We start from the raw sequence: 12,200 nt of genomic DNA, 5'->3' as shown, positions 1-12,200 counted from the left end.
TAAAACGCATAAACTAATTAAATTCGTTATTTAAAATTAACTATTAAATTAAACTCGCTACAAATATAATTACAACGATCTTTTAAATTACTGATTAATCACATAAAAGAAACCTATTTATTTTAAATTTCTCAATTTCTAATGCGTAAATGAACACATTAAATTAAATTAAATACCTAGGATAAAATACCCCATTTACCACACGTAAGGCACACAAACCAAGAAAGCCCACCAATCACATGACATGCAACCCAAACAAAAAAGGAACCCGACGGATCACACATGACGCTCACCTGATCATGGCTAAGGCAAGACAAGGGTTTTACGACCCCCTATTCCAAATTCTAAGGATGAAAGAGGTATACTCAACCCTATGAATCCTGATGGAGGCGAACCTCACACCTAGGCGATGTTGTACCTGAAATCTCCTGTAACCATGAGTTACACAAGCATACATATATATATTCAATTAAAATTTTAGCTTGAGATTTATAACAAAAATTAGGGAAATAATTAAACTTACACAAGAATCGATGTGAAAGCGCAATAACAGGTATGCACAATATTCGTATTATCTAATCTAGAACATTGCATCACAATAAATCAACCATTCAAGAGGGTCACATAGGAAATCAACCAATGTCAAACCAGTTTTGCACAGATGAATTGGGTAGGGGCATTACATCCTTTTATAGAACTTTGGATGCAACAAGCTTGAAACTTCCCTAGAAGAATATTTCTAGCTTGACAATCATTCCTTCCAAAAGTTACATTGATTACAAGACTACAATTGAGGGAGAAGCATAGCTATTTTTAGAATGCGTGCTTCTATAACTGATTGGTCATCTAGCTAGAAAATGGCGAAAAGGGAAGGCTCCTAACATGTGGCACCTTCATCTTAAGATATTTTGATTAGCCATTTGTTAATTATGGTGGAGATACTAGTGTGCTTTTCAAAGTGAACGTACGACATCTTTAAGATAACTAACCTCCCTATATTCACGGATCAGGCGCCAGGTGTCCTCAACTCTTCAAGGTTCCAATTACCCAAAATATTAGACAAAATGCCAATTACTTCAGGATGTTGGTGAACTATCACAAGTTGGAGCATCAGTGGGACCTTCTTGTTCTACTATCTCTTTCAAAATGTATTTTCTTTCCCATACTTTGAACATCTCATCACTGGCCCAAGGAAAGTTGATAATTGTAAGCTTTTGTTTATTCAAACTTTTCTGTTTCATCCTTAATTGCTTAACCTTCTTTTCTAAAAAGCCAAAATCTGATTTTGCCTTTTCAATTTTCTCAATAGTTTCAATAAACAAAAAGGTATTATCCATGTTTATAATATTATTTAACCTTTGAGATAGCTTGTGATCTAGCTCCTCAATCCATACTCCCTTGTCTTTCATTTTGTTTGCACTTAATAAACCTCCAGGAAACAATTCAAACTTTTCCAAATAAATTTTCCCTTCTTTCAATGTTTATTCTTTCAGCTGCAAACCTGGACAAGTATTTAACTAATTCATAAGTAGACTTAATTGTATTATCAACATCTAATTCTTCCTGAGATAATGAATATATTGAATCTAAGTCCACTTCTCTTGCAATCCACTTGTCTGAGAATGGCTCGAAAGTAGCCTTTTCCTCCTTCTAAGAATCCAAGAGATTCATTATTCTTTTCATATTCAAATATACAATTGATACCTAAATAGTACAGGCAAATTTCAAAATAGTGTCTCTGACCTTTTCTTCATACTTATTTCCCAATATTGACTGAGTTTGATTTAACTTTTCAATTTCATCTTGAACACTCTCTATTAACTAAAAGCTAGAAGTCATGGGGGAAGGAGGAAATTAAATGATAGGACTGGAAGAAGGGGGCTTGGCATGAGAAGAGGTAATCATTAGTTGAGAGGACCCACCCTTTTGCTGTTGTCCTTCTAATCTACCTTTTAATTCTGTAATTGTATTATCCTTACAAGTGATTTCAATCTTTGTATCATTCTAAGCCTTGAGAATTACTTCTAATTGTACCTGAAGAACCGCCTTCTCCTTTGCCTCCTTCTCGGCCACTGCCATTCCAATCTTAGAAAACTCTAAAGTCATGCTAGAAGCTTCGCTTGCACCTGTATCTTTGACCCTCTTCACTATCATCCCCTTGAGTAATCAGACCTTGAAGATTCACCCCTTCTTGTGTTCTCTTCTCTTTTTAATGACCACATTACAAAAGCTGCATGGTCATTACTATAGGTTATCCCCTTTAGGGGTTTAGTTTCTTTTCTTACTGCATCAAAAACCACAACATCTGCTATATACCACTTTGGGAGAATTAGTACTCCAACATTTTCAATTAATTTTCTCCCCTCCTCTCGGGTAATCATCTCAAATTATTTTAGCATTTCTTGTTTAAATTCTACTTCAATAGCAGATGGATCTTTATTTGGTTGTTCAACTTGGCTTTTTCCACATCTCTTCTTAAACTGATCCATATGTTTTCTCCAAACAAATTGCAAAAAGGCTCCTGACTTCACAAAATTGTCATCGGCCAAAAACTCATCACAGGCCTTTTTTATAACAAGATCCAATTCTCTTCTAGCAAATTCATCAATAGTTAAATCCATTTTAGCACCTGGTGGCTCCTCTAGCACTCCCTCATGCAATTCTCCATAAGTAAAATAATTTTTTCCCAAACTTCCTAATTGCAGTAGTTGCTCAGCTACGACCTTCTCATCACCTATAAGGTAATGGGGATTGGGAGGGTGAATACATAGCTTCACTTGGTTGTGCCTCTTCCTCCAATCTCTACCTCTTTGGGGAAGTATAGAATTCAGGAGCATCCTCCATTGTCCTTTTTCCCTTTGATATAGAAGGCTCATCCCTCCTAGGCATCACCACATTGTAGCCTAATTTCTCATACATTACATATTCACCAGGAGGAATGATCTTAGCAAAGATAGGTTTAGTCAAGATGAGTTTGGCCTTTTTAGGATCTGCCTTTATTACTACATCTTTTTTCTCATTTAGGGTTTGCATGGTGTCCTCAAAATATTCTATTAAAAAATTTACCTTTTCCCAAATGGATGAAAGCTCTTTAGTGGATCATAACTTTTATCAATATACTAGACAAATTCAAGAGTTTTTTTATATACCAACCATTTTTCTTTCCTCACCTCTTGCTCCGCTAGATTAAACTCATTTCTTATTAAATCCTTAGGGAAGTGGAATTGATGAATTTTAGAACCACACCTAACCTTCTTTCTAAGGATACCATTGAAAAAATCTTTTGGGTCAGCAAATCTTGCAACTGCTATTGTCAATTTGTAGGGCTTGAAGAACTTGTCAAAATGCAGCCAACCCCCTTTAGTAATCATAAATTGGTGTGCAATGGTAATGATTGGAAAAATTGTTCCTCTCCCCTTAATTGTTCAATTTTGCTTCCTGCAGACCCCCAATCTACATTATGATCTCAACAATACCTATTTTCAAGGGGACCTAATAAGAGAGCAAATATGGGGTTCCCTTAAAGCCATACACTCTAAAAATAATAGAACTAGGATACAAAATTATATCACCCCAATTATGCACAATTTTGATATCTTCTACAAATTACTTGGGTTTGATAAATTCAAGAAGAACTTTTGGGATCCTGGGGTTCTCTTGACACAAGATAATTCTTAACCTTGATGCAAAACATCTGTCAAACTCTAAATAGCTGACATCTTTTCTATCCGAGGATAGATCTGCACTCCATAATTGCACTGGCATGTTTTCACCATATTTTACTCTCAATAAGTCCATACCCTTTGCAAAATAGTCTACACCATTGAAGAAGAACATGTGCATTAACAAAGAATACCAGCAAAAAGGTCTATCCACCTTGGAAATATTAATCCCAATCAAACCCTCATGGATCACATTTGCTAGATAAGGTGCAAAGTCATAAGCTACTACTATAGATGGATTGATAATTTGTGCCATCATGATCATATAATTAGTTAGCATAGCATTTTATTCATCCTCTCCAAAAATCTGACACAGAGACCAATATACTCCTTTATCCCTCAAAGTGAAAAAATTCATAGGGAAAGGTTCAACTGTACTGGGCCCTACCAAAGTTAGCCCTCATATTTTTGCAAAAAATTCTCTCATTGGTCCACCTCTAAGATGATCTTTTTGAGTATCATAGACCTTCTTTAACATTTCAAAATCAATCGGCTCTAGATAATTTGAAGATTCATTTAGCTGGAAAACCCTTCTAATCTCATCAGTTGTAACTTCAATCAAAGGGCTTCCACTTAAATTCCTTACAATTCTGGTAACAGAGTCATAATTCGTTGCAATTTGGGTCAACAAGTCAACATCCATAACAACTCCAGGAACCACCAATTTCCCGACATCTAGTTGCCATAGGTTGTTTGCAAGAGTAGATGCATTTCACTGACTAAACCCACCTTGAACAAACCTAAACCAGACATCCCTATCTGGGGATCTCTTAACCACTGTCCTTTTTCGAACAAACCATCAACAATTTGCAAGCGAGAAGATTTGGGTACAAGTTCTTTTTGTTTAGTAGAACTATTCATAGAGTGAACCAACTATTCTTAAATATCATCACAGATGGCCCTTTCTTGATAATCTATTTTCTCTTTGAATTCTCATCGTGGTGCCATTTTCATAATTTAGGGTTTATCTTATTTTAACTTTTTGATTCAAACAACCCTTCGAATTTTCCAGAACCAGACAATGCCAACGCACAAGAGAGGAAGTTGCAAATATAGCAGTTGCAGAACAACTTACTTGTCACTAGAAAACCCATAGAAGCTGCAAACTTTGTCTCCACAAACCCTTTGTGAAAGCCTTTTACAATCAAAATCTCAAAAAACAAGATTTTATGAAGCAACCTTGGCGGCAAACTAGCATTAATTCTCATTAACCAAGCCACACACTGCATTTAATTCTTTTGAACTTCAAAATTTTTGCTCCAACAGATAGAAGGGACTTTAGTGCATTTTTTCCTTTAGTCGCTGATCCATGAAGAATAAAGAACTTACAACTCTCGTTCACGGCTCAGCGACAACCATTAGATCACTTGGATCTAACATGCCCTTTAATCTCTTAAGTCTTGCAAAGAGGGCCGACAATACTATATTACCTTTAGTCACTGAGTTACGATGGGTAAAAGACTTTCTCCTTCGCATCGCGGACCCATGATAACCGTTGGATGAAATCCTTATCACTCAAAGTTTAAGACACCTTCACCACTTGACCTCCACCACTCCACCACTGGAGGCTTGTCGTTGATTCATGAAGACTATTCAATGCGCAACTTCCCTTCATAGTTTCATGACCGTCATTGGATTATTTCATATTTTCTCAACTTTTAAGAACCCGATACATGCGTTAAAGAGCTTATTTAGAACTTAGGGAATATTAAAGTGCTCCAACTTTAATAAAAAAGAAACTTGCCTAAGCTTAAGACATAAATGGCCCCTTTCAATGACATAATGACCCTTCCGGTTAAGTGGTGAAAAAGGTAATGATTAAAAAGACCTTCCCTTAGGACAAGAGACATATAAAGGTTTTTTCCATCAAAGGTCTCAAAATTATTGAACCCAAAACCCTTAGAAGCCATTGACTTGCAGACTAGGAATATTGAAAAATTTCATAAACTTGCAGAGATATGAGGAATATTACAACACCACCCAAAATATTGATAACAAGTCTATGGCAAAATAATGATCGAAGATGAAGGTGCCACGTAAGCATGGTGCACGTGATGAGTTTCAAAGTGGATTTGGCACGTGAAGATAACTGTTTATCTTGGGAATGATTAAATGAATAACATGAAGTGTAAAATGAGTGATGAGCTATAAGATCCAATGTACGATGATCTAGGAGCGGTTGAAGTTGTCTAGAACAATATGTAGTTGATTGCTATGTAATTCAATCATCATGATTGAACCAATATGTTTGTAATCTCTATGAGATCTGTAGGTTTTGTGTTGTGTTTCCAACCTATTGTATTTGTTTTTAAGGTTGATGAGTTATTTGTAATTGTGTTGGTAATTTGGATAAGTGTGGTAGTGTGATTGTTGTCGAACTAGAAGGAGTGTCTATAGAATGTCATGAAGGAAAATAGGAGCAGAAAAGGATTTGATTAAAGAAGGTAGTGCTATTTCCAGATCAGTTAAAAACTTGTTGTTCTCTAACCATTACAACAGTTAAATCCCGCAACCGGGTAAGCTTTAAGAGGCTTCTTGTTTAAATCCTCTAACAAGGTGATCCATTAGCTTGGATTTGAAATCCTCCACCGAGGTTACCTTTAATATGGTATTGCCTTTAATAGGGTATTGTAGTCAATCCCTTAACCGGGTGGTTCTTAAATGAATTTGTTCTTAATAGGACATTATTGTATAAGCATCTAACAAGGCTTGGATCCTAATAGGGTGAACATTAGAAGAGTTCAAAATACTTGTGGGTATTCATCCCCACCAATGTTTTTCCCATTTGGGTTTCCACGTGAAAAATCATTGTGTCAAGTGGTGAATGATTTTGTGGATGTGTTTTTGATATGGTTGATATAAATGACTTGTAAATCTACTTAGATATGTTTAGATGAGCGGAAGTGATCTGAAATGAGCTATTACTAGTATTAGTAAAGTGGTTTAATATTTTAGTTAAATGGTATTTGAGTTTTATATCTGTTGCATTGTATCATTGATGTTTTGGTCAACTGGTAAAGTTTGACAGTGCACTTGCATTTTTTGATATAGTGACTAAACCGGTTAGTTTAGTAATTGGATTCTGAGTTGGAAGTTACTTTGGTGAAAGTTTAGTCTATTTTCTATCTACTGATTCACCCCCCACTCTCAGTAGTTGACCAGATCCTTATAGTTTCATCATATTATAATAAACCAAATACCAGAATGTCTGATAAAGTATTTAAACATAAAGATAAATCACATAATAGTTACCATCCATTCATAACACATGACACCAAGATTTGTACATGGAAAACCTGGTAAAGGGGAAAACCATGGTGGGAAACCTACCCATAGTAAGATAATATGTTTGCAGCAAGTATGTGATTACAATATGAGGGGCATGCACATGTAGGAAGGCCAATAGCCTAGAGCACACTACTCATCATAAAAAGGAGCCTCACTAACTACCTAAACATCGGACTACAATCTAGAAAGAAGAGTGAACTGCAAGTATAGCATATCCTATGCCTCAGTACAGTTCTGGTTAAGCTCAATACCGCAGGCCTTAAGCCTCTCTTACAAACCCAATGTGATAACTTATGGTCAACCAAACCTTCTGCATATGATTACAATATTATTCGCACATAGATCATAGCATAACTTTGACCTATCTACCCATGATCTACAAAGAGATCTTACATCATATTTATACCAGCCCAGGACCTAAACAATTAGGTCAGCCACCAAAAAGATAATATAATAAGTTCATAACATAAACCCATAATCCAATGACCAACCAAGTTGGCTTAGGCCGAAAAAAATGTAAACCAATTTTTAAATCTCATCGGTACTGCATCAGGAGCATCGTCCAACACGTTAAAGAAATCGCTCCATAACCTAGATAACACCGGACCCAAAATAGGTCACCATAAACCAAATGGAACACCATCGATGAACTAGAACATAGACAACATAACCAACAACATCCTAAAACAATCTAGAAGCCACACCAATACCACTTTTCATGTGCATCAAAATATCTTCAATAAAGTTTTGTCAGTAACACCCTTGTCGGTGACCAAAAGGCGTACTAGAACAAATAATAACTCCTAAGTCATCATATCCTGAACCAACTAATTGTGATACATATCTAAATAGCATGAATGATACATCCAAACCAATTCAAAAAACTAAAGCATACCGGATCCCATCGGATCAATATCATATTCAACCACTCTATCAGAACCAATCAAAAACCGGTAAACAACCAAAACAACTGGTGTTGTCATCAATGACAAAACATAAATGCACCACATAATCAATTCCTCAAAATTTCCAACAATCTCCCCCTTTGGCATTGATGACAACACTAGATGTGAAAAACATCCAAGTGCCAAGAAATGGCAAACAAGTCTCCCCCAATGGAAGGCAACCAACAATCTCCAACAAAATGATATAGAAATGAAGTTCTAAAACAAAATACCTTTGACTGATATTCTGTTAAGCTATGTTTTTCACATATATCTCTTCCCCTTTGACATAAATGCTAAAGATCTGGCATAAAAGATCAAAGAAAAATCATAAATCCTCTAAAAAATACAACTGACTACTCCCCCTAAGTAGTAGCATCACCAAATCAATCCAGAATGAGTAATCTCTAATAATGCATACCAAACTGATGCCAATGAGCGTCACTCAATGTTGGCAATATGGATGAATTGATTATGTGTTGCATTGATGTTTTGTCATTGGTGTCAACACTAGATATTATGGTTGGTTACCGACAGACAAGTTTTGGTTACCGGTAGAAGATCTTGTGTTACCGGTAAGGGTTTAAGGTTTAACCAACAAATATTTCACTCAGAATCTTTGACAGGATCCACAAGTGGTGTTGGTGTGGCTTCTAGATGGAATTCAGGATGTAGAAGGGGATCCTTGATCATGCCTCAACTGTTTGGAGACATCACTTTGGCATGGTGGACCCAGATTAGCTCTAGTACCTATCTAGGTTATAGATCGATATCATGTTGATGTGTTCTTTACATGTTACCAGGATGATTTATGGATTGGTTAATATTGTTTTGGTCTCGAGCCGACATGGCATATCATTGTAATATGAATGTATACAATGATCTTATTGTAATATCTTTTATGTGGTCAACCTAATTGGTTTAGGCCTTGGGGTTTGTATAAATTGATGTAAGATCTCTTTGTAGATCGTGTATCCTGGTCATGGAATGAAATATCATATGTGAATGAGATTTGGTTGATCATAGGTGATCGAATTGGGTTTAAGTAAGAGTTCAAAGGCCTTCGGTATTGAGCTTAACCGAGACTGTAATCAGGCATGGTAGACGCTATCTCTGGCAGTTCACTCTTCTGGATTGTTGTCCAATTATCTTGAGGTGGTTATAACCTCTTTGTAGTGAGTGAGACTCTTTTGTAATGAGAAGTACACTCTAGGCAATGTGTCTTCCTGCATGTGCAGGCCCCTCATTGTATCACATACTTTCTGCAGAAGTATCATTTGACTATGGGTAGGCTTCCCACCATGATTTTTCCCTTTACTAGGTTTTCCACATACAATTTATGGTGTTATGTGGTATGGTTGCATTGTGTTAATTCTTTGTTTCATTCTTAAGTTTTATTGCTTCCCGGTATCTATTTCTATTATTCCAGTATTCAATGTTAATGTGTTCCGGTTAAAGGTTATAAAGTGTTTTGATCAATATAATCTGTTGACAACTGATTCACCCCCCCCCCCTCTCATTTGTCCACCAGTTATCCTAACAATCGGTATCAGAGCCTTGGTCCTCTTTTGTAGAAGCTTAACCACTTGAGGTAGACCCTATGCCAGCTAATACTTCAAATCCACCGACAACTATTTTCAGAAGAGAAATCCCTAAGCTTGATGGAACAAATTATGGGATATGGATAATCTGAATGGAGACTCATCTTAGATGTCTTGGCAAGGATATTTTGGAGATCACTGAGAAAGGATATGCACCTTATGATCTAGCATCTAGCAATCTTACTCCTGCAGACATGGACAAGAATATTGAAAATTATTGCAGAGTTAGAGAAGCCCTCTTGTATGCACTTACTGATTAGAAAATCATGGGATTGACTAATAAATCATCGGTAAAGGTTATGTGGGATAAATTGCAAACTCTAAATGAAGGTGATCAAACTGTCAAAATTACTAAACTTGATGGTTATTAGGTGAGATATGAGAACTTGAAGATGGAAGATAATGAAAGAATTGCTACATTTATGGAAAGAGTAAATGAGATTGTCATGGGAATTCAATGTTGTGGAGGATCTCTGAGTGAAGATGAAATAGTTTCCAAAGTCTTGAGAGCCCTTCCAACGGCTTACAATATGAAGGCAACTGCAATTAATGAACTGAGAACAATGGAAAATACTTCAGTTAACAGAGATTCTGATTGGGAAATTATCTTCTTTTGAGCTTGAAGAATTTAGACCTTCTGGAGCTGCAAAGTTTGAACCTTCTTTTCATGCATCATCATCTACCAGAAAAAGTGACTAGAAAGCCTTATATGCAAAAGAATTGGAAGATATGAGGAAAGAGGTTGAAGAATTTGAGCAACTTGAAGCCTTATTTGCTAGAAGAGTACCTAAAGGACCGACATGAAGTAAGTATGAAGGAAAAGCACCTTTTAAATGTTTTTCATGTAATAATATTGGTCATTTTGCATCTAGATGTCCTGAAAGGAATGCAAGATTTGAAGAAAGACTTAAGAAATCATTTAAGCCTAATCAGAACAGATATAGATTCAAGAAAATTAAACAATCCTACATAGAAGAAGAGTAAGGAGTAAGTGATGATTCTAAGGATGAACCAGGAGCAGACTCTACTAGTGGATCTGAAAATGGAAAGGAATGGGTGTTCTATGCTTTAAAGGAAGATGAACTGGAACCAGCTATCATGAATGAAGAAAAGGCCTCGACAACAAAAGTTGAAGACAAGAATGAATGGGTAATTGATAGTGGATGCTCACATCATATGACCGGGGATAAAATAAAATATCTATCCGTACAAGAATACAATAGTGGTCAAGTTAGATTAGGAGATGACAAAGCATGTATGACCAAAGGTAGAGGTATTATTTCTCTGGATGGAAAGCATAATGCTGATAATGTCTATTATGTAGAAGTTTTAAAGCATAATCTTTTAAGTTTTGGTTAATTGGTGGACAACGGATTCCAACTTCAGTTTAAAGATAGAAAATGTAAAATCATTAACAAAACTGGTTTGGATATTGCAACTGGTACTCAGATTGGAGGTAATATCTTTCACTTGAACACTGGTAATAAGACATGTTTGATTGCTCATCTTGATGAGAGTTGGTTATGGCATAATAGGTTGTGTCATGTTAATTTTGATTGTATTTTTATGATCAATTCAACAAAGGCAATTAGAGATATACCTAAGATTATAAAGCCTCATAATCCGGTATGTAAGGAATTCCAATTGGGAAAGCAAGTTGTTAGGAATTTTTTTAAGAGAATACTTGATAAATCTAATGATGTGCTTGATTTGATTCATACTGACTTATCTGGTCCAGCAAGGACTAGAAGTTTTCAAGGTGATAGATACTTCATGTTGATAATTGATGATTATTATAGAATGATGTGGGTGAATTTTCTAAAGGAGAAGTCTGAAGCTTCTAAGAAATTCAAGATCTATAAAGAAAAGGTGGAAACAAAAACTAGATTAAAAATCAAATATCTGAGATCAGATCAAGGTGGTGAGTTCACTTCTCATGAATTTAACAGTTATTGATGGAATTAGGAGATAGTTATTTGCACCTCAAACTCAGAATAGAACCATTTTGGATGTAGCAAGAACCATGATGATGGAAGCCAAATTGCATCAATCTACTAGAGAGAAGAAATGAGTGCATCAGTCTACACATTCAACAAAGTTCACATCAAAGGTGAAACCAGTAAGACCCCTTATAAATTATGGTTTGGACATACACCTATTGTTAAATATTTCAGAATTTTTGGAAGTAAATGTTATACCAAAAGGGATGATTCAAGTGGAAAGTTTGATCCTAGATGTGATGAAGGGATATTTCTTAGATATTCAATTCAAAGCAAAGCATATAGATGTTATAAAAAAAGATTGCAAAAAATTATGGAGAGTGCTAATGTGAAAGTGGATGAGCAATACTGAAATCAATCTATATCATATGATAGGGAATCGATAGTGGAAATGATCATAACTGAACCAACAATGCCTCAACTGGTACAAGACACTGAGACAATTACACGAGTACAATCAAAAAATTCAACTATGACTAATGATCAAAGAAGTTAACCTAAAGTTCAGAAGACACCAAGCTATGTAAGATTAAATCATTCTGAAGATAAAATCATTGGAGATAGGAACAAGGGAGTTATGACAAGAAGAAGACTGGCAAATGAAGAGGTATGTCTTATTTCCCAAATTGAACCAACATCTGTTAT

The sequence above is a fragment of the Cryptomeria japonica genome, chromosome 7, assembly GCF_030272615.1.
Source record: "Cryptomeria japonica chromosome 7, Sugi_1.0, whole genome shotgun sequence".
In the NCBI taxonomy this organism is placed as follows: domain Eukaryota; kingdom Viridiplantae; phylum Streptophyta; class Pinopsida; order Cupressales; family Cupressaceae; genus Cryptomeria; species Cryptomeria japonica.
Note: the sequence above shows the minus strand (reverse complement) of the source record.